This window comes from Halichoerus grypus, chromosome 12 (genome assembly GCF_964656455.1).
Source record: "Halichoerus grypus chromosome 12, mHalGry1.hap1.1, whole genome shotgun sequence".
Taxonomy (NCBI): Eukaryota; Metazoa; Chordata; class Mammalia; order Carnivora; family Phocidae; genus Halichoerus; species Halichoerus grypus.
The window spans coordinates 85409802-85436787 of record NC_135723.1 but is presented as its reverse complement, the minus strand read 5'-3'; the positions used below and the strand labels follow the sequence as shown (position 1 = coordinate 85436787).

Below are 26986 nucleotides of genomic sequence, written 5' to 3'. Positions count from 1 at the left end.
AGGAATGAGGATTCTGGGTAAAAGAAATAAAGATGATGGATTTTTCTAGGCTTTACATTTCAAGAATGGCTTTCTCAAATGGCAACTGGCAGTCTAATTTATTCCTCAAATGATGACGTTTTCCATGGGAATCAGACTTTAATTGGGATAATTTGTTTTCACGGAAAGCACAGATTTCTTTCCAAGAGGATCAGTTTGATAATGTTTTACCAGCTAGTGCACGGAGACCAAATATAAAACAGTTCTGAGAAACAGGAAGTGAACCTGACTGGTCTAGTCTGCGTGTCCCTGGCAGTGACGCAAATACAGAAATCAAATTAGGAAAACAAGATATGCGGGTGTGAGGCAATCGATAACAATCCAGGATGCTACAAAGCAAGGAAGAACGCCTTTAACCAAATGCCACTCATTTTAATAACACCCTGAGAAGTTTGATTTCCACTGAACATGCTAGTGGTTAGGGAGCAGGATGAGCTTGAGTTCCCTAGCAACAGCATGTGCTTTTGAGACCGTCATTAGCCTTTCAGTTAATCCCGCCAACCCCTTACTTCTAAATGTATGACTGACATTTAAAAAAAAAAGAAAGAAAGAAAGAAATGATATTTCAGAAAGTGCTTTGAAATTTCCAGGAGCAAAATGGGAAGGAACTAAAAAAAAAAAAAAAAAAAAAGTTGTCCTGAGAATTGTTCTGAGGTAAAAGAAGTCATGTTCATATGTGTCCAACCTGTCCCACATTCACTGCTCTCAGTTCTCTGTTTCTGAATCCCCTGTGGGTAAAGGGCAATGGAGGGGAAATGGTTGAGAGTTTAAGGCAGTCCCCTCCTGCAACATCCATCACAGTCTGAAAGTGGGGTGAATAGTGGGGTGGGCAGTTTGTGTGGGGCAGAGATTGGGGGGTGGGTAAGATGGGAGGGACTATAACACACAGGTTTCTTTCCCCTTTATGCAGAATAAATTATCCTGGTTGAAAGAGCTTGAGGAAGGAGGGTGGTGAGGGGGAATGAAGCTATTTTTCCTATTGATTGTTTAATTGCACCAGAGGCTGTTCGTCGGAGGCCACTGGCCAAGAGCATTATTTTGGTGGCTAAAGTGAGGTTGGGCAGGTTTCCATCCCCCTCCTTAGTTTTAAACAAGACAACCCATAAAACGCAGCCGGGCTATAGGAATATGGTGTCTGCTGACTTTTGCTACTCAGCTGTACCCTAAAGCGCCAAGCCTGATGGGACGATGGTTCTCAAACCCCGAATCATTGCTCTAGCTCTGTCCTGGGTTCGGGATGCACAACTCTTCTTTGTAGCCTGGGTCAACGGCGGGGCGTTATTAGAATGGTAATTATTGCTGCGTTTGGCTGGTCATCCCTATTATGGCCTGGGTCTCTTTCGACTAGACACTGGGCTCCTTCAGTTTGGCCGGGTGACTCCTAGTTCTCCCCGCCTCCCCACCTAACCACCCCCCCTGCGCGCTCCCTTCCCAAGGCGACCACCTGCGCCGCCCCACTTACCATCTGCCCCGCGGGGAGGGCCCCTCGCGGTAGCGGTGCCCTCCCTGCTCCCGGGCGGCTCTGAGGGAGCTCGGTGTTTGCCTCCAGCCCTTCGCTACCGGAGAGATCAGGTTCCTCCCCTCCTCCCCCTCCAGCTCCGGCCGCCGCCGCCGCCGCCGCCTCCTTCTTGCATGACACAGCAGAACCGCAGCTGCTGCAGCGAGTCCCAACCATCCGCCCAGGAAGCGCCGCAACCGGGACTCGGGAGGGGCGGAGGGGGGCGAGGCAGGGGCCACCGCCGAGGGGGATTCTTGCCCCCACTCTGCACCGCACACTTGTTTCCCAGCCCAGGGGCTCGGGAACAAAATCGGGCTAAAGCCGACCAGGCCGAGCCGTTGAGGAATGCTGGGGTTTGGCGTCAGAAGGGATGGGACCCGAGAGAAGGGTGCGAAGGAGACCCCAGTAGGGGTAGGACGTTGCAGGTAAAGAAGGGAAAGAAGAGGCCGAGAAGTCAAGGGCCAGACTGTGAAGGAGAATAAAGGAGGTCAAAGAGAGGTAAGGAGGGAGAGTTGCTGAGAAGGGAGACGGAGCTGGGAAGGGAGGGGTGTGGGGGGAGCTGCAGGGCAAGGAGGACTGGGAGGGAGTACTGGGGGAGGCCTGAGCTAAGTACCCAGGCAGCATGGGGGCTGAATTGGGAGGCAAGGGCACAAAAAAGGAAAGGGATGGAAGAATGAGGCATTAGATAGGAAGGTAAAAATTGGGGGCATTAGAAGGGATGTAGTGGAGATCATTCATCATGGCTGATGAGGTAAACTGATGAGGCGGAAAGAGAGACAGTCGAGGCAAAGCCAAAGGAAAGGATGATCTTCCATCCCACCCTTTAGTTTCCTGAGAAGTTTTTCATAATTCCGCCAGTACACACAGGGAGTTTTCCTTATAAATGGAAAAGCATGAACTGAAGCATAGAAATAGCTGCGTCGCTTAGCTTTACAGCATAAAATCTCCATGGTGCACAAAAACTTTAAGGCAGAGATTTGGGATTTAAGGCATAAGCACTTATAGGGGTTGTGATTCAGTAATACTGAGGGCACTCAAAACTGGTGTTATAGCTTCCACACAACACTGAACTTGAATAAGTCTTTCAGAGTGTTTGCTAAGTGTTTCAGTTAAATGCACTGGAAATGATGACAAAATTATTGGCTAAAACTATCCTAAAAATGCACCTGCTCTTCTTCTTTCTCTCTATACTCACACATACACACATAGATACATATATATCATTTCTAGTGTCTAGCATGTACAGTATGATTAAGGGAAACATGTGTTTTTGTGATTATTTTATTTCCCACCAAAACGCACGCTACGCATTTTACAGCAAACCAGCTGCTTCTCACCATTTGAAAGAATGTGGTCAGAAAAGTAATGCAAAAACTGCCACTTTGGTTTTGTCTGTACCTTCCAGGTCATATCTTCGTACCTCACTTCCTGACACAAACAAGTTTTTACTGTTGTCAGCAACAAAGCCCTAATATAGCTGCGGAAGAGAAAAACTGCATTGCATTTAGCCTCCTGCAAGCATCATCAACAGTTACCGGAGGAATGTAATTCCAGAAAGCTTTAAAGCTGGTGGTGATGGTAATTATGTATCAAATGCCTGGTTCTATTTCTGTTATTATTGTTTTGTCATTTCTGTTCTACCCAAGAGCCGGCTGAACTCGCAGAGAGAAATCCGGTTTTTTCTTTTTGACTTTGTAAAATTCATCAGCCCCGGTAGAAAACTTGCTCTTGGGGAAAATAAAGTAGGAGCCACGAAATGTCATTTTAGCAGAGCGTGGGTTTTGCGACTGTGGGAAAGGATTTAAGGACGCGCCTTCTGTTCGGTTTCCTATGTAACGAGCAAAGGCTACACGCACGCACAGACGCCACAGCTCCCGGATGCTGTGGCTCCCTTATCTGGGCTTCTGCAGGCTCCAGAAGCCCCTTCGGGATGCTGCGAGGGGCTCCCGGTGGGTGGTGGCAGGAACGCTGCGGCCGCCGCCGCCACTCCAGCCGCTGCCGCTGTTGTTGCTGCTGCAGTCACGTGGGAGCCCCTTTAAGTTTCCATAGAGAGGCCTCTCCGGTGTCACATGATGGACATGATATAATGAAACAACATTGTGGAGAGGAAAGCATTAGGGGAGCCCACGGCTACAAAAACAAGTGAGTGAGAAGAGGTGGGAGGAAGAGAAACTACGCCACCTCCCCTGCAGCCAAGCCGCACGCAGCAGCCTGCGAGAAGTGGGCGACGCCGGGGCGGGGGGGGGAGGTGGGCAGGGAGACGGGGTCCTCAGCCCCGGCCCGGGGACCCCGCCGCCCACCGCGGAGAGAACAACTTTTAGCCGGCAGCCTCGGCCACCACCGCACCTGTCTCCGGAGCCTCCATCGCTCCTCGTGACGATCAAAGGGAAATTCTAGAAGAATATGCTCTACAAATATACGTGCGCATCATTTTCCTCCTTGCGTCTCGCTCTAGAAGGAAAGAGAAAGGGATTCAAGCGGCAGCGTGCGTTCCGCCCCAAGGTAAGTTCGGGAGGGTGGGGAGAGCCGGCCCAGCAGGACTTTGGGGTGGGAATTTTGTTCTCCGTTGAGCCCTGTCGAGGTGAACGAGGCGTCCCCTCGCTGCTGGCGAGGCGGATGGGTCGGATGGTCCAGCAGAAACATTTCCACTGTGGACTCTGTTCCTCTTTCGCACGCCCGGCGGTCCCACCCTCGGACTCCCCGGGGCCCCTGGCCTCCCCCCGGAAGGGGCCGCAGGTCACGGCCGGGGTGTTCGGAAGCCGGGCGAGGGAAGGTAGGGGTTGTGGCGTTGGCCGGGAATGCCGAGGCGATTTCGCCATGTTTGTGTTGCTAAGAGCACTTTTTCCCCCTTTGAGGTGGCTTCATGCCACATGGTTCCTCCGGAGCTGCTGCCGGGTTGAGAGAGAGAGAGAGAGTGTGTGTGTGTGTGTGTGTGTTTTCAATGTCCGCATTCCAGCTAATGTTGCGCAGATAAAATTCAAACTTGAGGTAAACAGAAGAGGAGGAGGAGGAGGGGGGGAGGAGGGAGGGGGAGACTGTTTCCATTTCGAGATCCCACCTCTTCGCTCCGCGGAGACCAACATCCCGAATCCGGAGAGCACTCGCCGGTTTCTCCCACCTACCCCACCTTTGCTGTCCACGAGAAAGCAGGCGGCGGGGCGGGGGGGCGCGGGGGGTACTCGCGGAGGACGCGGCGTCTGGGTTCTGAAAGGGAAAAACACCCCTGGCACTCAGGCCTTTGGCTACCTCCTTTTCGCCGGGAGGGACGGAGGATGCCTCGGATTGCTCTGGGGCTGGGGAACAGGAGGACAGCGCTCCCGGGAGGGGCGAGGGGGTGCCTGTCCTTCTCAGTCCCTCTTACTTTAGGGGACCGGACTGTCGCGCTCCCACCCCACCCCAGGCGCAGGTTCCTGCAGGCGGGCTGGGTGGGTCTCCAGGTTTCCAGAGGGCTGGTTGCGTAGCAGGTGTGTGGTGGGCATTTCTATTTCGTAAGTCTTGCATTTGGTGGGACGACGTGGATGGGCAGAGCTGCGTCTTAATTTTTTTTTTTTTTTGCAAATTAGGGAGAAAAATCAAGACGTTACACCCCACTCCTCCCGTTTTAAATACTGATTCAGCTCGGAGCTAGGCTGAAGGGTGAGTGGGGATGTTTAAGGGTGAGGGTGAGCTTCGTCATGTGGAAAACTAGGCATCTGACAGCTCGTGGCCACCCCCCCCCCCCCCGGCCCCGGGAGGAATGCGGGCTGGGTGGTCCGACAGGGGTGGCGTCCCACGGGGTGGGAGCCGGCGCCGGGTCCCTCAGTGCGCGAGGGTCCGCCGCCCTTGTCGGCGGGGACTGCCTGGCCGGGAGGCGGCGGCCACGTGAGGGTGGTCTGCGGAAGCGCTGGAGCCGGGAGATGGGGGTGAGGTGCGTAGCACAGTCGTGCCGGGGGCGGACACGAAACACCCGTGGGCGGCGAGCCGGGGAGAAGCAGAGACTCGCGCGGGCCCGACCCCGGAGCCGTGGCGACGGTTTTATTCCGAGCGGCGGCCGGAGCCGGGCGCCTTCTCCGCTGGGCCGGCGTCCCGGGCGCGGGTGGGTGCGCACTTCACGGCGCTCTCCCGGGAAACCGTTTCCGGGCGGGGTCCCTGGCCCCGAGCGAGGGCTGTAAACAGGGTGGCGCCCTCTGCCCTCCCGCCCCCGGCCTGCCGGGGCGCGCGGCCGGCGCCGCCCGGAGCGGCGGAGGCGCGGCCGCGGCTCTGGGCAGTGGCAGCGGGGGCGCGCCCGCTCCCCGCCGCCCCCGCGCGCCCCCGCCGCCCGGCCGGCCGGCCTGCTCTGTTTTTGTTTTGATGGAGCCCGCGTGCAGCTGGCGCGTGTCGAGTCACGTGCCGTGGGCGGGAGGGGGCTGGGGCGCGGGAGGCGAGGGCGCGGTGACGCACGCGTCCGGAGGGCCTGGCGCCCGCGGGGGCGAGGGGCGAGGGGGCGTGTGCCCTAGGCCGAGCTCGGTCGTGCTGGGTGTCGGGGCCGCATGTGGTGGGGTTCGTGGGAGTTGATGCTGGGTGAGCCGTGTTCGGACGTGGGTGTGAATCCCCCAGCACTTCGAGTTCGTCGTCACAGCATCTAGGCGAGCCTCGTCCAACCCGGCAGGAGCGGCCCGGCCTGCGCGGACTCGGTGGAGCAAGACCTTACGGGAGTATTTCTGTGGGCACATATGTATGTGGTTCTTAATCCTGGCTGTCCATCATGTGACACCGGAGAGGCCTCGCTATGGAAACTTAAAGGGGCTCCCACGTGACACGTATGTGGCTCTTAATCCTGGCTGCAAATTATGAACAACTTGAGAGTCATAGAAAGAACTCCGTTGCCTGGCTCAGCCCCAGACCAGTTGAACCCAAATCCAAATAGGGCTTGGACATAGAGTATTTAGGAAAAATATCTCCCTCGGTATTTTTGACGCACAGTGAGGGGCGAGAACTTACAGAGGTAAGCCAGCTTGATGGAATCGATGGTTGTGAAACCATCCCTCGTTAGGGATGAACTCGTAAAAATAGCAGACGTAGTTAACACGCATTGATCTGTCACTAGAAGGGTCACTGTGTGTCGGCATGGTGGCTACGCAGATGGGGATACTTGATGAAATATTGGCATCCCGATTTTACAGTGGGGAAATTGAAATTCGGGAGGAAAAGTAAAAGTTGGTCAGTGACGATCTGTGACCAGTACCCAGGGAGGCTGCCTTCAGACCTCCTGCTTCGGACTGTGGCACATGCTGCCCTGGAATTATGCCTTTACCTGAGGGCCACATATTTGTGCGAATAGGAATCCTTCTCAGTTTGCCTACCAGCCTGTGAGTTTACCTGCGTGTATTTATGCATGTACTGTTACTTGCAAAGTTTTGCTTGTATTGAAGGGAGGAGAATCACTTGGTGAATTCGTTAAGGCCTGTAGGCTACTAACATTTACATGAAGTTTATTGTGGGGAGAGGGGGATCCTGGTACTGTGAAGAGAACAGATTCTATGCAAGTTTTTTGTTTTGTTTTTGTTTTGAGACCCAGTATAGGGGTAAAGTGAAGTGCCCAGAAGTTGCAGGCATCGTCCGAAGATTTGCATGAGCAGCCACAGAAGTCTTTCAGGTTCCTACTAATGATTGTTGTCTAGTGTTGTTAGCTGTGTAGCAGGCAGAGCCTATTACCAAGTTTTAGGGATTGGTTTTCACGTTGCTTGCAGTTTGGGTGAGGAAAGTTTATAGACCCACGGAGGCGAGCCTGACACAGACATGAGTGCTGTAGGTCTGGCATGGAGATCTTCTCCCTCCTCTGTCATCCCCATCTTTCCTAATCGGGCATTGCCACTTTTGTCGAGCGTTGCCTAACCACTTGGGGTTCCTTTGCACAGCTCTGCCTGCGTGGTTCCTCTGCTTCTTGAGTTTCTTCTTTAGGAAATTTCCCTTGGTTTCCCCTCAGCAAACACTTAAATACCCTCCCTGTGTCACCACTATGTTTTGTACTTACTTGCGTCACTGCATTTATTACAACATGTCATGTCGTTTTTCTTCACACGTTGGTTGGACACTCCTAGTAAATTCAGCTTGTCAAAGGTGGGAGGGGTGATTGTTTACCCGTATATCACTGGAACCAGTAGGCACTTAAGTTTGCTGCATCGGTCTGAATTGAATTCGTGTTGTGTTAATATGTGGTGTTCGCCTGTGTCCCCCGCCTTCATTCTTTACTGTCTTCACCTTCTCTGCTCCTGGCTATTAGGCTCGAAGCACGCATCCTTGGACAGAGAATACAGCCACATTGTAAGAGGAATAGGAAGGAAAGGGCAAAATGTAATCAACTTTTCCCTTGTTTCCCAGTTTCATTCCCAGTTGGCCAGTTGGACGGCGTGAATTTTCTTGGTTACTTCTGTACCCTGGGACAGATGCTCCACATTATCACTTCTCAGCTTGTTTAGGAAGGAAGAAGCGACATTGCATTACAGATGGACATATTTTACACGCCATCACAGAGTACAGATGCTTAATCACATTTCATTACACTGTAATTTTCAGATTTAGCGTTACAGGGTATTTGTTGAGCAGCACTGTTCTGGAGAGCTTACTGAGATGATGGAAATGATTTATAACGACTTGAAGTGATAGCCACTAGCCACTTGGGCAGTTTAAATGTGGCTAGTGTGACCTAGGAACTGATTATTTACTTGATTTCAGTGTAAATAGCCACCACTGGCGAGGGGTGCTGTGTTGGATAGCACAGTTATGGAGGATTGCGTATGGTTAAGTCTAGTACTTGCCAGGTAAATGTTTAGGTTAAGGTTATTCTGCCTTTAAAAGAAAAACCTTGATTCATTTTCTAGGGCCTGACACTGTGCTTCCCATTTAGAGATTCTAAGGTGTTTACTGAGTGATACTTTGGATCCATGTGAGGCCTTCATATTATAGAGCATTTGTCTGTGTGTTCTGTGAACTTTTCATGTAATTCATGAGGTCTTTTTTTTTTTTTAGAAGCAGAATGAATTGATTATGAATAATTATAATTAGGAGTAGTTATAAGTCCAATGGATTTGAGCCCTTGGCCTGTAAACTAAATGGAAGTCCCTTAAGCTTAATCACTATTCTCTGATACATGGTGAAGAGCAGGCTCTGCATTTGTCTTGCTGGCCAGTGTATCCCCAGTGCCTCATACAATGCCTGACACATAGGAAGTGCTTATAATTATTTGTTGAATGAATGAATGTTCAAGTAATTTAATCCCTCTAACTTAGCTTCGGAAGGTATATTGTAGAGCTGGAGAGGGGGCCGAGTAGCACTAACTACCCTGAATTTACTGTTCTTCCAAGGAATGCAGTCTTTCCAGGGGCACTGTTCTTAGTTCAGTGAGCTTGATTTCTTCCCTGTAAGATACGTAGCAGGACTTCTTCCCCTTTATTAATAACAGAAAAATAAAGTCACAAGAAGATTTGGGGCTCAGGTCACAGAAAGGGAATTGGAAGTGTAAATCAAATTGAAGGAGTTACTTATATTGCGTTGTGCACTTGTCCAGGATTCTTCTTCAAAGAACTAAAATCACGCACTGAGCTATGTTAGAAAATTTGGTTTATAAAATGGAAGGTGATTATGTATGTTAATAGAGTCTGAAGAGAACTCTGAAAATATATCTAGTATGGCATGATGTAACAGGAAAAACAGGAATGGAAACATTATTTCTTAAATCTCTAAATCTCAGTCTGTGGTAATCCTAACACCCGAGTTATAAATTTCTGAAATGGGATACTTAAAAATGTAAATAGAAACAGATGTGTAGTGGTGCAGATAACCACTACTAGACTTTGAAATATTTATGTAGAAAGGTACCATATACATCAAACATCTGTTCAGAAGGAGAGCCCTAAGGCCAGAAATTGTAGATTTCATTTCATGTGGTAGGTGCTGTATTGGTGGGTTGATGCGGAGCCCGGTATGTGGTCGGGTGCTTGTGGAAGGCGGTGAGGCTGCTCTCTGCTTTGCATCACTCACCTGCCTCGTGGTGTGACGCGTGGCTGGATTACAGACAGGCTTGTCCTCATGCCTGGGACGCAGGCTAGCTTCCTGTCGTTCTGCTAGTATGTGTTTCACACTAGCAGAAGGAAAACATAATTGAAAACGTAAATCTGTTGTTTAAAAAAAAAAATCACATGATACATTCCAAGATAAAATGTAAAGTTTCTTGTTTGGGGGGTGGGGTGGGGAGGGTTACTTTCTCTTTTAGCAATTTCTGGCCTCTTAATCCTTTAGGATTGCTCTTCACATGGTGTGAACGTTGGTGGTGGTGGTGGTGGTGGGAGGAAACCCCAAAACTGTCAACCGCATGTCCCATAAATTCCCGCTGTTTACCCTCAAAACCAAACCAAAATATGACCCTAACAAGACAAAGCCCACCTCTGCTGTCGGCAACAAAAGTTAACAATTAAATAAAAAAGTCTGGGAGATTTGAGTTGTGCAGACATCAGTAATGTGAAAGTTTTTTTTTAGGTATTAACTATAAATTAGTCAAGACAAAAGAATCTATATGTGTCTATGTAGCAATAATATAAGAGTTTATATTGCAGAAGATCAAATGTATTTGGCTAGAAGATCATGTGAGACCCCTTGGACTCAGATGTATAGTTAAAGAATCATTTTAGGTGTATTGAGAACTGTCTCTAGTGACGTTGGTCCCTAACTTGGTGTAAGAATTGAAGGAAGTTACTGGCTCCATTTCTTTCTCCTCAGTGGAGTGGGTGGATCAGATCAGTGAGCGGTCGCGTAGGATCACCGAGATTGCCGGACCCCCACCCCAGAGTTTCTGACTCAGCGGGTCTAGGGTGGGCCTGATGATCTGCATTTTTTTTGCAGGTTTCTAGGAGTTGCTGAAGCTGGTCAGAGGACCATATTTTGAGAACCACTGGATCAGATCATTTCTTCTAAAGTTTTATAAAATGTTTGTGCCCATTTTCCCCCTTTTGCAGTGGCAGCACCTACCCTTTGATTTCTACAACCTCGCGTCACTTAAAGATTGCCCTATGGCAAACTGAGTTGTAAAAGTTTAAAATGGAATTGAATTAATTGTATTTTGAGAGTTTCTGGAGAATTCCAGATATTTTGCAAAACCTTTGGGTCTGTTAAAACCCAGGATTGGGTATACTTACCCAATAGTCAAGGTCTCCAGTTACGGTATATTGAAATATTCCTCATTTTTTTTTTTTAAAGGTTTTATTTATTTATTTGACAGAGAGGGACACAGCGAGAGAGGGAGCACAAGCAGGGGGAGCGAGAGAGGGAGAAGCAGGCTTCCCACTGAGCAGGGAGCCTGATGCGGGGCTCGATCCCAGGACCCTGGGATCATGACCTGAGCCGAAGGCAGACGCTCAACGACTGAGCCACCCAGGCGCCCCTCCTCATGATTAAAGAACTATTCACTGTTTTTTAAACCCGAATGTTCTATCAGATCTAACCAAGTGCCTTGTAATAGATAGCTCTAGGATGTGATAGAGTGTATTACATAGTTGGGAGCTCATTAAATAAAATGGTGTTTATGAGATGTAGTTCCTTTTCCTAGTTAGGATTCTGTGGGTTTGGGTTCATAGTAGACTGATAGTGTGAACCTGGACATCCTCTGAAGGGATCTGCTTTGCAGAAGAGGTACGGTTGCAGGAAGGAGATGCCCATCACGGGGATGAAAAGTAAGTTGTCACAGCTCGGCCATTCCCGGTTTTGAGAACTTTGGGGAAGAGTAGAGGCTCTGCAGTTGTAAATGAAGGGCCTTTTGGGACGGAATCCAGCAGGAAGGCTGTGGAGATAGTAGGAGATGTCCTAAAGCAGCCCTTGCAGAGCAAGCACACTGTTCTTACCCAGCGTGTGTTGTCTATTTTGATGGTGGGAGGGAGTAGAGAGGGGGGTTGTGGGGAGGGGTTCATGGAGATTCTAAGGCAATCTAACAGGTGGTGCTCTGGAAGCCTTCCAGATGAAACTAGACTCCCAGGTGCCAGGAGTCAGATGGACTCAAGGTCCGAGGTGAGTGGAAGTGAGGTTTGACAATACATTCTAATGTGAGTGAATTTATTGGAGAAGACAGAAGAGCAAGATTTTTTGGGGGAAAAAATCTTATCTGAGAGCAAGAAGACATAAAAAAGAAGAAATGGGTGAGGAATAGGGAGTGGGAGGGTAAAAATGAAAGGTTTTAAGTTTTTAAACTGTTCTGAAACTTTCTGTGTGCATTGACTAGTTAATAGCAGAGGCTTTGTTAGAAAATAAATTAACGAGTTTTCCTTTTCATTTCCGGTGAAACGTCAAAATATCACCAGATGCTATTATTTGACTCACATCCCATGCCTTTCCAAAGTTACGCCCAGGATCCATGCAGTGCTTACTTCTTTAGATGGCTTTATGATCGTTAACTTGTTTAAATCAGATTCCTGGAAGGCACACACAGTGTTTATTACTGGATGTGTTTTATGGATTAGGAAACAAATCATTTGTGCAGCACAGGCCACAAATCTGGGCTGAGGCCGTGAGATCTCACTGCTTTCCATATCTACTGGTTTTAATTTTTATCTGGAAGTTCTCTATTTTCTAACTGCTTTTAAAAATGACTGAACCTTAAATTTTAAAGTTGAGTCAGCATCCATATAATTGATTTTAGACTATATTTCATGGAAAGGGCCTTAGATTTTGATCTGTTTATTTCTTTGAAAGGGACTACATGTGATTTGCTGCTAGTCATTTCTTGACTCAAATATCTGTGACATAATCTTCGTAACTAAATCTGTGAAACTGGTTTGAGTTCTTTAGACTTGATGGTTTGAGGCTGGGGTTGGCAGTCTGTATGACAGGAGTTCTGGGGGTGGCCCTTGAGCCAGTTTTCACCATGCTGTATGATCCTGTGCTACCCCTCCCCCAGCCCCCAGGACCTTTTAAAAGCCTGCAGTGCTTTAGGGAGTTAAGACACTTAATACTTTTTCTTATATTTAATCACATTGACACAGGGCAACATCTTTCTTTGTCCTTCCCACATCTTTTGAGTTTCCTTTCTTCCAACTTGTGTCATTTCTGTTTCTTTTCACAGCCAGCCAGGCATCTAGCTTCTTAGGCTGGCTTCTGGTTGGGCCCCCCCTTCCCCCCCCCCCCCCCCCGGATTTCCTTCATGATCCTGCCTGTACATTTTTCTGTTCTTCTGTGTCCCGTCGGTTCTCGCTTTGTGCTATGGCTGATTTGATTTAGTTTGGTGGAAAGGGCATTAAGGTAAAGCAATGTTAATAACTGTAAGAATGATTAATGGGTACTTGCCTGATTGGAGACTGTGCTAAGTGCTTCATATTCTTTCCACTGGATGCTAGTTCCTACGAGCTACAGAACCTTGGGAGAGTGTCCAGCTCTGGGCCATAGGCTGCTCGTCTGGAAAATGGGGGACTTGGTGGAGTAAGTAAAGTGTTTCTGGCCCTAAAATGCTGTGATTTGAGTTTATTCACGTTGTGGTATGATTGTCAATCCTCGTGAGACCTGAGCTTTTTGAAAGGTACCTGTTCATTGAGACTGGGGTCCCAATGTAGGGGTGTTGCTTCTCAGCCCCAGGATGCGGAGACCAGGCCTCCTTATTTTAGACTGCCTTGCAGTATGGCTGGCTTTCTTTTTCCTTCAGAAGCTTAGGGATGTGTCTCAAGGGCACCCTTCTCCATACTTGTGCTGTCTATATCAGGAGACCTGAAAACTGAACCCGAACACTGCACTTTGGAAAGGTTGTTGACCCCAATTTGGAAGATTTTGCTGCTTTTCATCTCCGTGTTGGAGGCACTGGGCTTCTAAAGACATCCCTTCCTTGATGGTTCCCTAGAGGAGTTTCTGGGAACCTGCTTAATTCTTCTGTTAATTCTTGAACAGCTCATAAAAAAGTGCTACCTCAGATCCTTCTTTTGCAAAGTTGTACATGGTGTGTGACCTTGAGTGCTTGTTTCCTACTTCTAGGGGAATTTTTGTTAGTGCTCAGTCTCTCGGTCGTGTTCATAATGACGCCAAGCTACTTATCTGTTCATTGTCAAGGCCACTGACAATTGTTTTGCTTTCTGCTTTTACATTGATGCATCATGCATTCATTGCACGTACTGTCCATTTTCTAAAAATCTGTGATTATCTTTTTTGTTTCTTTATGTTTTCAGAGAGATTAATCATCGCTATGCTAGGAACACTTACTTAATCAGCTTTGTCTCTAGTGTTGTTCATATTCCTTCAGCTTTTCCGATTTTTTTCTTTTTTTAGTTTTTCAAAATTGTATAATACCTAATTCTTACAGGCTCTATCCCAAAAGAATTTGTGATGACTCTTCCATTTTTAGGGTTTATTGCCTGAAAATGTAGGTATTTGATAGCAACAAGCGAAAAGTATTTTTAAATAGAATGCCATATATAGCCTTTCTTTAGGTTTTATCTTTGAAATCTGTGGTCTGTTTTATGCCTTTTATTTTTTTTTTTATTTTTTTTATTTTTTTAAAGATTTTATTTATTTATTTGAGAGAGAGAGAATGAGAGAGAACACATGAGAGGGGGGAGGGTCAGAGGGAGAAGCAGACTCCCTGCCGAGCAGGGAGCCTGATGTGGGACTCGATCCAGGGACTCCAGGATCATGACCTGAGCCGAAGGCAGTCGCTTAACCAACTGAGCCACCCAGGCGCCCTGTTTTATGCCTTTTAGTTAGTTTGTGAACAGTCACTGTGCTTGCTGTGTTTGTAAGCTTCTCCTTTTTTCGAGACCAAAGATATCAAAATCCTACTTTTCTCTCACTCTTAAAGGGTTCAAAATTAAGATTCCTTCTGCTACTAATTTAATTCTTCTGAAAAGGTACATAGGAGTTTGCTCTTTGCCATTTATCTTTGTCACTGTGTAACTAGCAGTTTGGAACAGGACTTCATAGGTTTAATGAATCAGTACCTTATTTAGTCATTTCCTGTCATCTACAGAATATTTTTCGGTAGCAGATCATTTGCGATCGTGAACAACAGAAATATCCCAACGACAGATTTGGTTTAAAAAGATTTTATCCGTGTAAGAAATCATGCCTTATCGTAGCTGAAGAACATGTGCTCCTGTGTGTGTGTGTGTGTGTGTGTGTGTGTGTATGTGTGTGTGTGTTGTGGGGGAGGGTGATGGTGTGATATCCTGGCTTATCCTGGGCTTGTTCTGTGTCTGGTGGTCCCAGCCCCTTAACCCAGCAAGGGCCCGGCATTGTGGGAGGACATTGGCAGTGAGACTGTGAGAGTGACTGGAAACGCCCTTCTTCTTACTGCATTTTGTTCTTGTTTTTGCAGAGTACTAGTTGTTGGAAAACACTGAATTGCAATTGTATAAATATACACAGTACTTGCTAAACCGTCGTCTTGGCTCATTGTGCTCTTTTCGAGTGAAGGGGTCTAAGCTCCGGAAAGATTACTTACTCATCAGGAACAGGTCAGGTCCTGGACATTCCTGGTAAAGTCCAGTGTATTTTGGATTGCAGCACTTTCTGTGTTACTTTTCATGCATTGGAATCCTCCTAATCCTGAACCTAGACTCTAGGAGCAGACCCAAGTAAATATGTCCTCGCTGGGCTAAACCAAAGAAAACAAGCGATGCTTAAAGATGTCTGGCACCTCTCGGCAAGTTTTGTGTGGTGCGAGCACACCATGGCCCTGGGTATCCTGATGAACCATTTTGGGCCATTCCTCTCTCCTTGTTCATTCTCTTTTCTTTCTGTGTTCTTTACTCTTTCCACTTCTCCTCCCCGCCCCTTTTTTTTCTTTTTTCCATTTTGGGTTCTTTTTTCCTCTGCTCTATGTTTCCCTTTGCCATTCCTGCTATGGATAGCCTAGTAACAGCCTGAAGTTATTGCAGGCATTTTTTTTTTTTTTTAAGCCTGACTAATGGCAGCCCAGAGCTAAATACAGGTTTTCCTCTGATAAGATTCTGTGCTGGTGCAAACTATCTCTAAAGAGTTTAATGTTTATATCGCATATTCCATGTTGAATGGAAAGTATGATGTGAAATATATTTCACATGGATGTTTAAGTTTTGTGCCTAAAGGACATTCTGCCAACATTTAGGTAATAGTAATCATATAGATAATGAACTTCAGGATTCTTTTTTATTTATGAAATTTCTGGTCAACAGTGATGATGCTTGGGTTAACGCAACATAATGATTTTAAATTGCTTAAGCTGTAACAAAGTTTGGTGTAAAAAATATGAGAGTCAAGTGGGTATTAAATACATAACAGTTGCTTATGCTATTCTTAAGGATCAGAGTATATTCTAGCTCTAGGGGCTTCAGAGCTAATTTAATTACTCTTCTTATTCTATAGATAAGGCAATTTACTTAATTTTACATGCCTGGTTAGTGGTATAGTTGACCAAAATTAGGTCTCCCACATTGCTATCCACTCTGCTTTTTTTGGACAGAACGTTCGATTCATGAAATTTCGAGGTGAAATGGGCAGAGAAGCCTGAGAAAGAGTATGTGCGTTCTAAGCCTAACTTGACTTGAATTTATTAGTTATGAGATGAGGTGCTTAACCTCTCTGGATCCCAGTTTATGGATGGTTGTACTTTAAGGTCCCTTCCAGGGCTGTGACTTGTACTCCAGTGAGAAAAATGAAATAGATTTAGATTTTTCCTGTTGTGCATTTCTTCAGTTTCAGTTTGTGTCTTATTTTGAGTAGATAGCTTTGCTAGGTTTTTTTTTTTTTAAGTAGGTACCATTTGTGTATTTTATTGTGAGTGAATCAGCTTTTCCAAAGTATATTGTCATTAGACACAGGTTGTTTTTCTTAATATAACGGCTGCTTCTGTGTGCAAGTGTTTCTAGCTTCAACTTGGTTAACTCACGTAAACACACATTTAGAGGCGGGTCCCCCCTACTTTCAAACTGGTGGAGGGGTACCGCCATGTGGAATATTCCATAGAGAGAGAACTGAGAGGTGCTTTATTCAAATTGTTCATTGTTATTATAGTGTGAGAAAGTAATATCACGTAGGGGCGCCCGGGTGGCTTAGTCAGTTAAGCGTCTGACTCTTGATTTTGGCTCAGGTCGTGATCTCAGGATCATGAGATCGAGCCCCTGCGTAGGGCTCCATGCTCAGTGGGGAGTCTGCTTGAGATTCTTTCCCTCTGTGGCCCCCCCCCCGCTCTTTCTCTCTCAAATAAATAAATAAATAAATAAATCTTTAAAAAAGAAAGCAGTGTCATATAAATAAGATTTAAGAGAATTTGGCTCTTCTGATTTCTAGAGTTGCTTTATTTGGGGTTGTGGAACAGGTTTTTCCATTCTTAGGATAATCTGCCTTGTTTGTGTCAGAGAGAAGACCGTTGTGACAATCTGGGAGGATAGGAAAGATGAGAGGAGTTTAAGCATTGGAGAAAAAGATGAGATTGGAGATGCTTTCCTAAGAGGAGTGTGACTGTGAGCTCTGAGCCCCTTCCCTCGTTGCTTAGCAGTAATGACCATGCCCCTCTTTGCTTTAAAGAAACCCATACTTTCTTTCTTTTTTTTTTTTTTTTTAAAGATTTTATTTATTTATTAGAGAGAGAGCACAAGCAGGGGGAGCTGCAGGCAGAGGCAGAGGCAGAGGGAGAAGCAGACTCCTCGCCCAGCAGGGAGTCCGATGCGGGGTTCTATCCCAGGACCCTGGGATCATGACCTGAGCTGAAGGCAGATGCTTAAACCACTGAGTCACCCAGGCGACCCCCCATACTTTTAATTAAACACTTTTGAACACCTCTCACGTGCATTGTGTTGAGCTGGGTGCTGTGGGAATTAGAAGAATTATCCATAAGAGCTTCCTCCTCTAGATGTTTACCCTCCAGCTGGGTCTCCAGTGCATAGACCATGCAATGAATGAGTGAATGTCTGAGTACCCCAAAGAGTGGTCCAGGCAGGAGAGAGAAGGGAGGAGGAGTGCAGCAGTAGGGAAGGACCCCAAGGAGCCATGCAGTTGGAGCGGCTGGAGGATTGGTAGTTAAGGGAGAGCGTGCGGGGTTGCTCTTGGGCTAGGTTAGGACATAGGCTTGAGAGTTGGGAAATGACCATCGCATGTTTTAAAGTGGCAAATGAGGGGACCTGTGAAAGTACCAGAGCCTTCTTACCCTATCTTTTTATCTTGAAAACTTCAAACCTTTAGAAAAAGAGTACTGTAAATACTCATATGTCCTTGTAGATTAATCAGTTGTTCACATCTTGCGGTGCCTTCTCTCATGCTCAGTGTATGTGTGTGTTTTGAATCAAATGTGCTTTGTACATTTATAATATTTGGACCACTTGACTATAAGTTTCAGATACCATGACCTTTCACCTCTAAATACCTGCAAAAGAGGACTTTCTTCTGTATAACCACAACACAATTATCACACCTAAGAAGTTTAGCATTGATATAATACCATGGTCTAATAAAAAGAATATATTTAAATTTGGGATTGGAATGCGTATTTATTTTTGTTTTTAAAATCAGGAAGACTTGTCTGGCACAATGTGTATTGAATGAATTGGTGGGACAAGAGACTAGAGCCACGGAAACTGGTTTGTATATATTTAAAACGTCACATAGAGGGGCACCTGGGTGACTCAGTCGGTTAAGTGTCCCACTCTTGATTTCGGCTCAGGTCATGATCTCAGGGTTTTGAGATGGAGTCTCAGATCTGGCTCTTCACTCAGCAGGGAGTCTGCTTGAGATTCTCTCTCCCTCTGCCCCTCCCCCAGCTCGCACACATGCATGTTTTCTCTCTCTAGATGAATAAATAAAATCTTTTAAAAAATAAAAAAATTAAAAGTCACGTATAGTCATGAAAACAGAGGAAACTCATTATATTCTGATATACTATATTCTTGAATACAATTTTTAATATATACTTGATACAATCTTAAACAAGGCATAAGAGAGTATAAAAAAGAGAATTTATAAATAGTTGCACACATACAGACATATAATATCTCTGGACGGATAGAAAATGGACCATAACATTTCATGCCTCGAAAAGAAGGAAGCAAGCAGCTGGAGGATAGGGAGATGTTCCCCTCAATATTCTCTTTTACTTTTGAAGTTTGAATTGTTTGAAATTCAAAAATAAAAACTAAGAAGCAAGCTAGCCTTAACGTGTGGATACTATTAGCTTAGTAGTGTGTAGGGTAATGCTTCTCTTTATGTCCTGAAGAAATTTGGAGACTGAGACCTGAAACAAAGAGGATGGAGGAAACTTCGTATCTTTCCAGTTTTGAAGGGAAATATGCTGTTGTGCCATTTAATGGGAAAGGGTTTTGTTTCATGACACGAGAAGGCATGTTTTCAGGAGCTGCTGGTGTGGAGAAGAGGGACTTGGGTGGGGTCTGATATCCAGGGAGTGCATTGCACAGAGGAGAGCACCGAGGAAGATAGGGTAGGAGTTTGTATATCCCTCTTGGAGTAGAGGAGACTATTTCCTGCCTCTAAGAATGAGAAACAGGAAGATAATTTTGTAGTTTGCTTCTGTAGAAAAGTACAGAAGATGGCAGAGGGGACTTAGAATTTGCATTGCATATATATATATGCTACCTTTGATGATAAAAGGTAAGTGTGTTTAAAAAGCTGCTAAGAGAAAATGAGCATTTAAGAGTAATGTCTGGCTGGCTTTCTTGATTTGTTTTTTGTTTTTGTTTTTTTTAAGATTTTATTTATTTGCGAGAGAGACAATGAGAGACAGAGAGCATGAGAGGGAGGAGGGTCAGAGGGAGAAGCAGACTCCCTGCTGAGCAGGGAGCCCGATGTGGGACTCGATCCCAGGACTCCAGGATCATGACCTGAGCCGAAGGCAGTCGCTTAACCAACTGAGCCACCCAGGCGCCCTCTTGATTTGTTTTTAAAGAGAGATTCTTGAAGATTATAAGAAGGTTAAAAGAACCTTATTGAGTAAATAGCAGAAATCTATGTTATTAGTAAATTATTTCCATTTGATAGCAATTTGATTATTTCGTGTGATGATTTTTATGTAATTACATAGTGAACTTGTGTGATGTTTATCCTTAAAAAACAACTTTTTCACAGTGTTTTGAATTAAGTTGCATGAAAGGTTAAAATTAATTTCGGAGTTGATGCAGCCACAGTTTATTTTCTGTTGTTGTATGATTAACACAAAGTTATTGATTAGTACTTAGTGCCTTTTCTTTTGAAGGCCGGTGTTTATTATCAGTGAGTGTGGAATTGCTCCCAGTGTCCATTAGGCATCCTGTGGTTAATAGAGACAGATAGCCTGCCCTTGATAGATGCTTCTGGAAAGTTAAAGTTTCCACAGTGGTAGTTAAATTCCCGTCAGGGAGGGAAGCTGCTGATGGCCAGGACAGGCCTTCGGAGAGGAGAGGAACTCCGCACTGTTGAATCAGGCACCTAGGGTGCGACTTTGCAGGTGAACAAATCTGATTTTATCAGTTCGTTCGGAGTCCATGGGGCTTGTGAGACTGAATGATGCCGGCCAGCCGAGCTAAGCAAGCTTACGGCCGACTGAACACCCCGTGTGTTAATTTGTAGTGGGAGATGTACTATGGCCAGCTGTAGACTTGTTGAAAGGATAACCTTTGGATCATAACTTTACTTGGTGAACACAGAAATAAGATGGGGACAAATTGGGTATCTTCAACTGATACTTCATCAAGTCATTGGAATTTGATAGAGGACTTTTTGCACCCCAGAGGCTATTCTGCTTAAAGACTGGGGCCTAAAATTAGAGCTCCTTTACTACAGTGTGGTGCTGGATAAATGGGAAGAATTCTTTTCCAGTTCCCTTGCTCATCAGTTGGCCCCATTGCCTTATGCTGGGTATGTTCCAATACAGTGGGGACATAATACAATAATAATGATTGCTTAGCATGTGTGGGGCATCTTGCTGAAGTGTTTTTCTTCTCTTATTCCCTTAACCCCATGATAGCCCTAGGAAATAGGTACTGTTATCCTTCCCGCTTTATAGATGAGAAAATACAAAGTTTAGGAAAGCTTAGGGCTTAGAGCCCAGCTTCTAAGCCAGGTAGCCTGACTCTCGAAAAGCTTTAGCCACACGTGACAGAATTTCTTTTGTACATTTCAGCTTCTTTCCAGTTGTGTTTTCCTTAGAATATAGGGTGATCATTTTGAGACAACCTTATCTCTCTTATCTGTCAAATGAACGCTTAGGAAATAACAGTTTCTGTGAAAATGTTTAAGCAGTAACTCTTAGGGTAGGTTTTTTTTTGAAGAATGCTGATCTTGATCTACTTGTAATTTTGAGTAGTTTCATTTAGAGAATGGACCATTAAAAATTAAAAAGGTTGCAGAAAAACCCCAAAGATAATGCAAAGAACAGCTCTTTTTAGATTCACCTACTAACATTTTTCCCTGTTTACATTTGTGCATATTTTCTTGCTCTCTATATTTATATGTGTGTTACACATGTTTTTTCTGAGTCATTTGGGATGTTACATATTGCGTGGCCCTTTATCTCTAAATATTTCAGTGGGGATTTCCTAAGAACAGAGATTTTTGCTTACATACAGCTACTACTTCATAAATTTATACTGTTAAAATATTATCATAGAATCTGCTATCATATTGCGATTTTATCAGTTGTCCTATTAAGGTCCTTTATAACATTTTTTCCTGTGGTATGAGATCCAGGCTAGGGTTATATATCCTATTTAGTTGTCATATCTGTTTAATATCCTTTCATCTGGAATATTTCCACTGTTTGTCTTTGTCTTTTATCAGATTGACATTTTTGAAGAATATAATCATACCTGTCCTTTTTTTTTTTTTTAATAATAGAAATTTCCTCATTTTGTTTGATGTTTCCTCATCTTTAGAATCAGGTTATGCATAATAGGCCAGAACTTACTTTTTCCCCTCCTTAATAAGTTTATTCTTTCTCAAAGTCAGGAAATTAACATTCATATAATAATATTATCTAAGTACAGACCTTCGTCAGATTCCGTCAATTATTCCCAAAATGTCTTTAGGGTAAGAAAATACCAGATCATATGTTACATCTAGACTTAATTTTATCTGGAACAGTTTCTCAGGCTGAATTTCATGGCATGAACGTTTTTGAAGAGGATTAGCCAGTTATTTCTAGAATGTCCTTCAATGTTGTTTTGTTTGAAGTTTCCTCACGGTTAGATTCAGGTTTTGCACTTTTGGCAGAAATGCCGCACGAGGGACATTGTGTTCTCAGCACATCATATTTGGAGTCACGCGATGTCTGTTTGTCCCGCAGCTGGTGATATTAATTTTGATTACTTGGTTAAGGTTTGGTCTGCCAGGTCTGCCCCGTGTAAAGTTACTCTTTCCCCCTTTACAGACAATAACTATCTTGTGGAGTGATGTTTTTAGTTCACGTCCTAATGACTCCTCAAACTTTTGCTCATAGGCTTCAGAATTCTTGGGTTATTCTTTTTTTTTTTTTTTAAGATTTTATTTATTTGACAGAGTGAGAGAGCACAAGCAGGGGGAACAGTAGAGGGGGAGGGAGAAGCAGGCTCCCCGCCAAGCAGGGAGCCTGATGCGGGGCTCCATCCCAGGACCCTGGGATCCTGACCTGAGCCGAAGGCAGACGCTTAACATCTGATTGCCTGAATCGGCTATTCTTATGAAGTTTGCCCAGTAACGATTTAAAATGCCATCATTCCCTCTTCATTCATTTATTGGTTTTCTCCCACAAAGAAGAGTGTTCCCTTAGCTCTTACTTATTTATATTGGTGTTGATTCATGGATTTGTACTTGATTCTTGTTTTATTATCATTACTGATTTTGATGCTCAAATTGTCCTGGATTTGGGCCAGTGGGAGCCCCCTGAGGCTGGTGTCTGTGCCCTGTTGACACGTCCCCATCATTGTTTGACACATCCTTACTTTGTGGCACAGAAGAGTCTTCCTTGTGAACTTTCTCTGCCTGCACCCTGGAAGTAAGTGGTCACTTCATGTCTCCATTCTTCTTGTATGAGAATACCTCTGTCTCCAACGCCTTGCCAAGAGTGACTTTCTATAACTGTTTAATTTTTGCCAATCTGATGGGTGAGAAATAGCAACTCAGTGTTGTTTTAATTTCTCTTTATGAGTGAAATTGGGCATATTTTCATATGTTTAAGGGGTATATGTGTGTATGTATATGTGTGTATGTGTGTGTGTTCATGTTTTTTGTCCATGTTTCTGTCCTAAGTTACTAGTATTCACTTCTTCAATTTTAAGAGTTCTTTATATATTATGAATATTATCTCTTTATCTGTGATACGATGCAGATATTTTCTCTCATTTTATCTGTTGCCTTTGGTTAATGATTTTTTTTCTTGCCATGCAGATTTTATTAAAAATTTTCATGTAATCACATTATTAGTCTTTTCTTGTACTTTTCCTGATTTTGAGACACAGTTAGCATGCTTTTCCTTATTTAGGAGTTAGAGAAGATTCACCATTTTTTCCCCTGTAGTACTTGTATGGCTTCATTGTTTTACAGTTAGATCCCTGATTCATTTGGAGTCTATTCTTGTGTATGGTAAGAAGTATGGATCTAATTTTATCTTTTTCCAGTTGGCTAACCAATTGTTTTAACCATTTATTAAAAGTCAGTTTTTGCCCCAGTGATTTTTAGATGCTCCGTTTTGTTGTTGTTTTTTAAAAAAATTTTTATTTATTTATTTTTAAGATTTTATATATTTATTTGACAGAGAGAGACACAGCGAGAGAGGGAACACAAGCAGGGGGAGTGGGAGAGGGAGAAGCAGGTTTTGCACTGAGCAGGGAGCCCAATGTGGGACTCGATCCCAGGACCCTGGGATCATGACCTGAGCCAAAGGCAGACGCTTAACGACTGAGCCACCCAGGTGCCCCTGTTGTTTTTTTTATACACTACTAAAGTTCCATCTGTACTTGGGTCTGTTTTTGACATTCTGTATTACCACACTGGTTTGTCTGTCTACTCTTGGGCCAGCAACACACTTTTCATTATAGAGTCTTTAGAGTATAATTTAATGTCTGGAAGGACTAGTCCTCTGCTCTAGCATTTTAGTGTTTTCCTGACTGTTCTTGCACATGTATTTTTAATATGAAGTTCAGTTTCAGTTGCTAGCTTCATTAAAAAGAATTGTCGGTATTGCAACAATTATATTGTTGGGGATTGCATTAAGTTTATAAATTAATTTACAGCAGCTTGACATTTTTGATGTTGACTTGTTCTATGCCAAAATAAAAAATGTCTTTTTAAAAAAAAAATCTTATTTATTTATTTGAGAGAGAGAGAGCACGAGCAGGGAGAGAGGCAGTGGGGGCAAGTAGATTCCCTGCTGAGCTGGGAGCCTGCCGCCCTGCTCCATTCCAGGACCCTGGGATCATGACCTGAGCCCAAGACAGACGTTTAACCCACTGAGCCACCCAGGCGCTGAAAGAAGGTGTTTTTTTGTTTGTTTGTTTGTTTGTTTGTTTTTAAGTAGTTTCCACACCTACTGTGGAGCCCAGTATGGGGCTTGAAGTCACGACCATGAGATCGAGACCTGAGATGAGGTCAAGATGCTTAACTGACTGAGCGACCCAGGCGCCCCTAAACAAAATGTTCTGTTCTATGTGTGCATTAATGTGGAGAATATAAAGATAGCAAAGCTATGATTTCTACCTCAAATAACTTAAATACAGTTTTGGAAATAGGTATGTGTTTATTTACATGCGTTAAAAAAATAGAAACATTCCTTTGATAGGTGGACTTTGAATTGAACCTAAAAGGAAGTGTTGAATGTAGTTTCGTAGAGAGAACCAGGGACATTTCAAGTGGTCATTGCTCAGGCGAAAGTAGAAGCAAGATTTTGCCGTATCACGTGAGGTCAGTGAGATCACCAGCCTCAGACTGAAGCAGCGTGTTTGTATCCAGAAGTAAAGTGGGGGCGGTTGGTGGAAGGCCTTGAGTGGCCAGGGTTTGGATTTGAGCCACTCAGCAGCAGAGGCCTCCTGAATTGGTAATCTATTGCCGTGTAACAAATTACCCCTAACGTTCGTGGCTTAGGGCGCTGGTAAACATTTATTATCTCTAACAGTTTCTGTGCATGTGGGATTTGGGAGCAGGAAGGACTGTTGCCTCCTTGGCAGTCCTTAGAAGTGAACCAGTAAATTCAGCCCACATTCAGGGCTAGGTTCCATGCTTCAAGGAGAGGAGTGTTGGAGAACCTGGGAACACACTTGAAAGGCTGTGTTGGGAACAGAGGGGCAGTGGCATGATTTTGAAAAGGAAAAAGACCACGGTATCTAGAGGAAGGTTCATTTGGTGGCAGCGTCAAAGATGAAGAAAGGGAGGAATCACGGGTAGATGGGAGTGAAGTAATCCAGCAGTAAGGTACAGGTGAGGGAGAAGCAGGACACATGCGAGGGCCGAGAGAGGATGGTGGGAGTCAAGGTGGCCCCAGGGCTTTCAGAGCTGCATAAAGATCTGGTGCAGTAACCAGAAAGAGAAGCCAGTTTTAAGGGGATTAGGGTACTTGTTTGGTTTTAGACACTCAAGGGGAAATTCCTAAGCAGTTGAGAGTTGATAGAACCACGGCTCATGTTGAGACGTCCAGCCGAAGGGGGAGAGTTCTGATCTGTCACCGCAGACGTCATGGTTGAATATCTCAAGGGATGAGGACGCAGAGAGGCCAGAGCATTGGGACCCAGCCCCGGGGGGAGCCATGGTTCGGAGTATGGTCAGCAAGAGGAGCAGGATCTGCAGCATTAGAGCGAGAGGTGAGCCAGCTGTGTTCCTGGCAGCAGCGAAAAAAGTGGAGGATCAAGAGCTTCAGATGTTGCAGAATCTGAAGAGAATGATGTTTGAAATGAATGCATTTGCCTGTGAGATTATTAGAGGTGACAGCAGTTTAAGTGGAGTAGAACAATTTTGGAAATTGGATTATAACATTTAATTCGATGATTAACTTTTTAAAAAGTGCTCGAGGTGGGAGGATGAGTGGCTGGCTTGCCTTTAGATTTTGAGATCTTATCTCCTTCTTGCCTCCTTTTAGCACCGGCAAGCCTCCCTGGAATGGTACTCATCAGATCTTGGATTGAGGGATGAAGGAGGATTTTACCTCACTTGTTTTCAGAGACTCTTTTAACTGTAAGTGAAGTCGGCTTACTTTATCATCCTTTTTGCTTCACATCCTGCTTTTAACTATTCTCACCTGTGCCCTCCCCCCCTTCCTTGCCCTTCCTTCTCCTTCCCCTGGTTTTTATGACTTTCAGGATCAGTTCCCAGACTGAGGATCACCCGCTTTTCCTCTCCCTTACCCCCCAACTTTAAGAGCAATTCTACTACTCATGTTTTGTTAACTGAACTTGCGGGGATGCAGTTAATGCCTATGAGATATGATTAAAATTAGTAATTGACAGATGTCAGTACTAAATTGAAAAGGATTTAGTGTTCCTTGTCGTTATGTGTGTGTCCGTGTGTACCGTCAGTTTTCAAATTAGTAAAATAAGTGTTGGTAAAAGGGAGCAAAAACATGAAAATATTCTTAGAGTTACTTCATGTGATATAGTATATTTCAAGATTTCTATAAGGATTTGAGATTAAATAGACCAAGAAATTGCGTAGTGAAACACTGACAAAGCCAGAAAAAGGAAATCTGAGTTTTCTCTGTTATGTGATATGATGATTATTATTTTCTTATTTTTTTCTGATAGTGTTGTTTTTCTTTTAAGAAAAACTTTGGTTTCACTAAAGACTTCAAGAAACTAAACAGAATAGCAATAATAAGTATCATTTCAAATCAAAGAGTAGACTTTTTTGCTGCGAGAAAAAGACCTATTATTGATAAGTTCTATTTAGCAAAAAAGATAAGATTGCTCTCAGTCACATCATCTTTGAATAAATAGGGCAACATTGAGTAATGCAGTCTGGCTCTGCAGAATGCATAGAAGGTGAGCATGGGAGAGACGAAGGGGGGGCGGGGGACGGTGAGCTCAAGTCGCAGGAGTGAGGGGAGTCTGAGGGATGCTGGTGTGGAGCATGGGTAACAAGTGGCTGTTGGAGGCACGAACAGAGAAGCACTGCTGTGAAGATTCTTTCGTGACTTCTTTTAAAGATTTTATTTTTGGGGCGCCTGGGTGGCTCAGTCGGTTAAGCATCTGCCTTTGGCTCAGGTCATGATCTCAGGGTCCTGGGATCGAGTCCTGCATTGGGCTCTCTGCTCAGCGGGGAGCCTGCTTCTCCCTTTCCCTCTGTGCTCTCTCTTTCTCTCTCTCTCTCAAATAAATAAATAAAATCTTAAAAAAAGATTTTATTTTTAAGTAATCTCTACACCCAACATGGGGCTCAAACTCACAACCCCGAGATCAAGTCGCTGGCTCCACCGACTGAGCCAACCAGGCGCCGCTTGTGAATTTTATTACACCTATTAAGCTTTTCCTGTGTGTCAGTGGGAGTGAGAGAGAGGGTCAGAAAAAAAAAAAAGGGAGTGAGAAGGGGGTGTCAAGAGACCAAAGA

General features: G+C 44.6%; 2 protein-coding genes and 1 long non-coding RNA gene across 3 annotated transcripts in view; 1 reads left to right on the top strand and 2 right to left on the bottom strand.

The window, feature by feature from the left end:
* Positions 1–2030, bottom strand: part of MKLN1 (muskelin 1) — a 312186-nt gene extending 310156 nt beyond the window's left edge. The window contains exon 1 of the mRNA XM_036078087.2: positions 1502–2030. The gene's annotated coding sequence lies outside the window, so the exon portion shown is untranslated. The remainder of the gene's footprint in view (positions 1–1501) is intronic.
* A 772-nt stretch (positions 2031–2802) lies between these two features.
* Positions 2803–5106, bottom strand: LOC144379600 (uncharacterized). The gene is made up of 2 exons (XR_013442878.1): positions 4596–5106; positions 2803–3988 (listed from the first exon to the last, which is right to left on the bottom strand). It is a non-coding gene; the product is annotated as an uncharacterized LOC144379600 (long non-coding RNA).
* The window catches only part of LOC144379599 (uncharacterized), a 215937-nt gene continuing 192933 nt past the window's right edge, over positions 3983–26986 (top strand). Inside the window, exons 1-3 of the mRNA XM_078059574.1 lie at positions 3983–4039; positions 5101–5173; positions 25524–25618. The gene's annotated coding sequence lies outside the window, so the exon portion shown is untranslated. The remainder of the gene's footprint in view (positions 4040–5100; positions 5174–25523; positions 25619–26986) is intronic.